Here is a 6,000-nt window from a genome sequence, read left to right as displayed (position 1 = left end):
TTTTTTACGCGTTTCACAACAACACAATCACACAATTTTTAGGGCTTTAACTTACTTGTCCCCTGGTTCGTTGCACTGCCGGATTCCGTCAATCCACTGTTGTTCGACGAAGGCAGACCTAAGATGCTGGCCCAGCGAAGAATTTACTTGCCAGGTCTTTTCTTTACCAGGTCCTCCTAATGGACGCTGGCTTGTCGACAATGCAGCACGTCGTCCTCCGTCGATCAGCAGTGGGTATGTTGGATCCAGGTCACGGCACCAAAATGTTAGAGATGTTCCGACTCTAACTTATTTTGCAAGAACCACATGGGAGACAGTATGCCCTTTGAACACTTGCAAGTGGAGAATTTGTTCGTTACTGTAGATACAGCAATGTCCGAACAAAGTCTGCCGTTGCATTCATGCAAGACAGTATTTATTGAGAGAAGGGTGGGGGTGACAATTTACATGTGTGGTGGCCAAGGTGGGGGTGAAACCCCTGGCCTCTGATCACATCATAGCAGGGGTTGTTTTACGATGTTGAGTAGACAGAACAACTTTGATTGCGTTTTCTACAGTTGGTCAATCAATGCAAAGGATCTTAGCACTTTGTTCTACTACTTTGTTAAGACAGGACAAGCTTAGGTTAATTATTACTGATTACATTCCAACATAATATGATCAACCTAATCTATTCAACCCTAACAGAACGCGGCTTCGATGGTTGCTGAGGCAAAAACTCGGGCGTGGGAGGAGTTTGGCGAGGCCATGGAGAATGACTTCCGGATGGCTTCGAGGAAATTCTGGTCCACCATCCGGCGTCTCAGGAGGGGGAAGCAGTGCACGGTCAACACTGTTTACAGTGGAGATGGTGTGCTGCTGACCTCGACTCGGGATGTCGTGAGTCGGTGGGGGGAATACTTCGAAGACCTCCTCAATTCCACCGACACGCCTTCCATTGTGGAAGCAGGGCCTGAGGACTCTGAGGCGGACTCTCCAATCTCGGAGGTCAAAGTCACTGAGGTAGTTAAAAAACTCCTCGGTGGCAAGGCCCCGGGGGTGGATGAGATCCGCCCGGAGTTCTTAAAGGCTCTGGATGTTGTGGGGCTGTCATGGCTGACACGCCTCTACAGCATTGCGTGGACATCGGGGACGGTGCCTCTGGATTGGCAGACTGGGGTGGTGGTTCCCCTCTTTAAGAAGGGGGACCGGAGGGTGTGTTCCAATTACAGGGGAATCACACTCCTCAGCCTCCCTGGTAAGGTCTATTCAGGGGTGCTGGAGAGGAGGATCCGTCGGGAGGTCGAACCTCGGATTCAGGAGGAGCAGTGTGGCTTTCGTCCTGGCCGTGGAACAGTCGACCAGCTCTACACCCTCGGCAGGATCCTCGAGGGTGCATGGGAGTTCGCCCAACCAGTCCACGTGTTTTGTGGACTTGGAGAAGGTGTTCGACCGTGTCCCTCGGGAGGTTCTCTGGAGGGTGCTTCGGGAGTACGGGGTGCCGAGCCAACTGATAAGGGCGGTATCACCGATGCCAGAGTTTGGTCCGCATTTCCGGCAGTAAGTCGGATTAGTTCCCAGTGAGGGTTGGACTCCGCCAAAGCTGCCCTTTGTCACCGATTCTGTTCATAATTTTTATGGACAGAATTTCTAGGCGCAGCCGAGGCGTCGAGGGGGTCCGGTTTGGAGACCTCAGCATCGCGTCACTGCTTTTTGCAGATGACGTGGTGCTGTTGGCTTCTTCAGTCCGTGATCTCCAGCTCTCACTGGAGCGGTTCGCAGCCGAGTGTGAAGCGGTCGGGATGAGGGTCAGCACCTCCAAATCCAAGTCCATGGTCCTCGGTCGGAAAAGGGTGGAATGCCCTCTCCGGATCGGGGATGAGATCCTGCCCCAAGTGGAGGAGTTCAAGTATCTTGGGGTCTTGTTCACGAGTGAGGGCAGGATGGAGCGCGAGATCGACAGGCGGATCGGTGCAGCGTCGGCAGTAATGCGGACTCTGTACCGGTCCGTCGTGGTGAAGAGAGAGCTTCGGATTAGAGCCGCTGCTCCTCCACGTTGAGAGGAGCCAGATGAGGTGGCTCGGGCATCTCATCAGGATGCCTCCTGGACGCCTCCCTGGGGAGGTGTTCCGGGCATGTCCCACCGGTAGGAGACCCCGGGGTCGACCCAGGACGCGCTGGAGAGACTATGTCTCTCGGCTGGCCTAGGAACGCCTTGGGATCCCCCGGGATGAGCTGGATGAAGTGGCTGGAGAGAGGGAGGTCTGGGAGTCCCTCCTAAAGCTGCTGCCCCCGCGACCCGACCCCGGATAAGCGGAAGATGGATGGATGGATGGATGGATGGATGGATAGTCTATCTGATTTGCATCACAAAACAAAAGCAATTTTGAAAGATGTGTCAAATTAAATGATAATGGAATCGTATGTAGTAATAGAACAACTTACTACATATGGGTTCTCTAAGTTATAAAACATACATTTTGATTTTTATTCGAATTTCGAAGATTCTTGTGATAAATGATGAAAAGATGATTGTAAAGTAACTAAAGAAGGTACAAGAAAGTGAAACTGTCTAATCGTTTGCTTGCTGGATCGCTCCCCATTCGGGGAAGCCATCCATTTATTTGCCAAGCTAGTTGTGGAAGCAGTCCAATTGCCACGAAAAGTAGCTACGTATATGCACGTGTGCAGGCCACACGTACGAGACTGATAAGGTGTCAAGATGTAACGGGCTTGCTGACAGAACCGCATAGCTGCAGCGCAAAAGTCACTTCAAACTTTATACACACAGGAAGCAGATTAAATTACTGAAACATTTTTAAGATGTGCAGCGACAAAGTCCATAGACTGAAAATTAATTATGGACGAAAAGAGGGGCAAGAGTAGAGAATGGCATCTATAGATGACCAGAAGACTGACCTATCCTACCAAAATAAAAAAACATGATAAAATGGGCAGTAATATTGAGCCATGGTGTGTGTCACATGGCTCAAGAGGAGGGATAGTGGGGCAAGTCAGCTTTATACAACATATGGATTTGATTCATATTCAAAACATTTATAAAAACAAAAAAACAAAAAAATCGTAGAGCTTGTTTGACATGTGCTAAAGAGAATCCATAGGGTTATAATGCCTGATCATAATAGATGCATTCTCAAAATGGATTGAATTGTTTCAAAATTAACACTGAATGCCTTAACAGTGGCAAAAACGTAATGTGAAGAAACAATGACGTTATTGCATGTTAGGTGGCCATCTTGGTTGCTGTTTTGTTAACTTTAACAATATGGTATTTTTGGGAACTAAGAGTCATAATGAATAGGGGAGAGATGAGTTGGCAATTTATATAGAACAGTCCTAAAATTATCCTGCATTGCGTTGATTTAAAAAAGATAAATTTGGCCTTTGCAGTGTGATCCGCTGTGTTGTATCTGGCCATGGAGTAAGTATGATGTTTATTTGTGTACTTTGTCAACAACCGATGTAGATGTTAAAGAATGAAATTAATAGCTTTATGTTGTACCGTTGCCATTGACCAAAGAATGTGTGAAATCTGTCACGTCTACTGATTGTGAAATGTGCGACAGAGATATATCTGTTGAGAAAAAAAAAAAAAAACCAACAACATTGCTTTCAGAGAATGTAGTCAAGCGAAATTGTATATGTATCGACATGTCAAGATCTGGGGAAAAGCTGGTAAAAACTAAAATGCCTTTAAATTTGAGTGACGACGATGATCTGACTGAAATTGATGCAATTGAAGTCCCAAGAGGAGTTCCTGATTAATAAGAATTAATTGACCAAATTGCAGTAGGATGGGAGTCCTCCATTTGCTGCTGGTGAACGATGAACAAGAACGTTGACAGGATAAATTACATCCATTGCAACATGCTGAAATTGGGCAAACGGACACAAGCGGGATTTGAGGCAGGGCATGAACAGCTAGCCTTCCCTAATGGACTTCCAGAATCGCATTGCTCTTGATATGTTGTTGTCTGAGAAAGGGGGGGTCTGCGCCATGTTCGGAGAACAATGCTGTACCTTCATCCCCAACAACACTGCCCCTGATGGGAGCCTGACGAAGGCCATTGCAGGCCTGCGGTCCCTCAACATGAGGACGAAAGAGCACTCTGGTGTGGACACATCAATGTGGGACAACTGGATGAATGCCTTTGGGAAGTATAAAGCCCTTGTGTCCTCAATTATAGTGTTAATTGCAGTATTTGCTGCTATACTCACCTTGTGTGGATGTTGTTGTATTCCATGTCTGCGTGCTCTGTTTAATCGTCTCATCACTACAGCAATTTCGCCCATGGAAGACAAGATGGCCCGAGTATGCCTAATGTCTGAACGCCAGCAAATTGATGATAACAGTGATGATGATGGAATTCTTGCATTTGAGTTTACAGACTTTTTCCCAGATCTGTGTGTTTCTGAATGATGATGTCGCAACGTTGATCCTTTTTGATGTGAACATGTTTGTGCTCATACTTGTGATCCGACAACTGAAAATCTTGAGAAGTGGTTGGTTTTTGGTGATGTAAAAAATTTAGCAAATATGTGATAAACAGGAGGGAAATGTTGGAATAATCTCGGGGGAAGCCTTGGCCTGCCAGACCAGGAGGCCTTATCTTTATGAGTTTACGACTCTCCTTTAAACTAAATGCTTTCTATTTGGTTCAAGGAATGTCTTTTGATCCCCGTCAGCCTTATGTTTCCTTCCTGTCCTTATGTTACTTTTGTGTTTGTTTTGTAAGAAGTCTTCAATGACAATGAGCAGGTCTTCTTTGCTTGCGAGATGTTCTTTGTTTAGGGACTTCATTCCTTTTAGTTAACTGTAGCTTTGATTCATAGATTGTAGATGATCAAAATTGGTTATATACAGTTTGAAGAAGTCACATTAAAGTTATCCCATATTTACTCAATGTTCGTTTAAGGAACTGTATACCAGTTACCTTACATTTACTTAATATGTGTTGAAATGTTTAAGTAGGGCTAGATATTATTATTATTATGTGTTGTGTTAGTTTACTAAGAAGATAAACTTAGCAAGGGTTTAGTTGCATTGTTCCACAGGTAAGCGACATTCAACGTGCCTCAAGTTATCTGATCACAGTCGAGGAGGAGTCGGCCACTCATGGAGAGGACAACTGGTTGGGGGAAGAAAGCAGACTCTGCAGTCCCAATGCGGGGGTCGAGGGCCGACGAGTGCTAGATCACACTACACTACATTCCTTAGCTAATCAGCGTTGCTACAGCCACTATCTCCCCTCCCTTTAGTGTAGCAACGCCTCTGTAACCAGGGCAACCAAGACATTAAAAAGAGGAGCACGTGGAGGAGGAACTCAGAACTGGTGGAGATTGTGACTGAGCTTCCTTTCACTATCGTTCTCCTCGCGAGTAAACTCATCCTGGTTGTCTTCTCCTCTTCGTTCCAGCATGTGATTTAATGTCTGATCATATTCAGACCCAACAGTTAAAGTAACTGCACTGTCGGTAATTGTTCTAAGTGCTTGAAATTCCTCTGGATGTCGTGTGATTTATTCCTGGAGGATGTCCACATGTTAATATGAAATTGAAAGTGTGTGTGATCTGACTGCATCAATTTAGTCTAAAACTAACCTCCGCTTCACTCCTACAATGTTGACCCAAGCACGGCTAGAAAGAAGGAGTTCCGAAATAGTGTCTCCACAGCCTTCCATTCTTTGATACCATTCAGAAAGCGGTATATTCAATAATGTCTCGGTCTGTGGAATAATTAGACATGCAAATCACGAGTCCGACGGCGCGCGTACGCGGCATTGTTTACACGATCAATGATCGATGTATTTTATGATTTGGAGTGACAGATGGTTTGGTAATATTGTTGCTATATGATAGTTATTTGAAGTATACTTTATATATCGTTATATGGGTCTGTGGAATAATTAGACATGCAAATCACGAGTCCGACGGCGCGCATACGCGGCATTGTTTACACGATCGATGATCAATGTATTTTATGATTTGGAGTGACACAGA

Source organism: Syngnathus leptorhynchus, chromosome 2, assembly GCF_054491065.1.
Source record: "Syngnathus leptorhynchus isolate UIUO chromosome 2, UIUO_Slep, whole genome shotgun sequence".
Lineage (NCBI taxonomy): Eukaryota > Metazoa > Chordata > Actinopteri > Syngnathiformes > Syngnathidae > Syngnathus > Syngnathus leptorhynchus.
Note: the sequence above shows the minus strand (reverse complement) of the source record.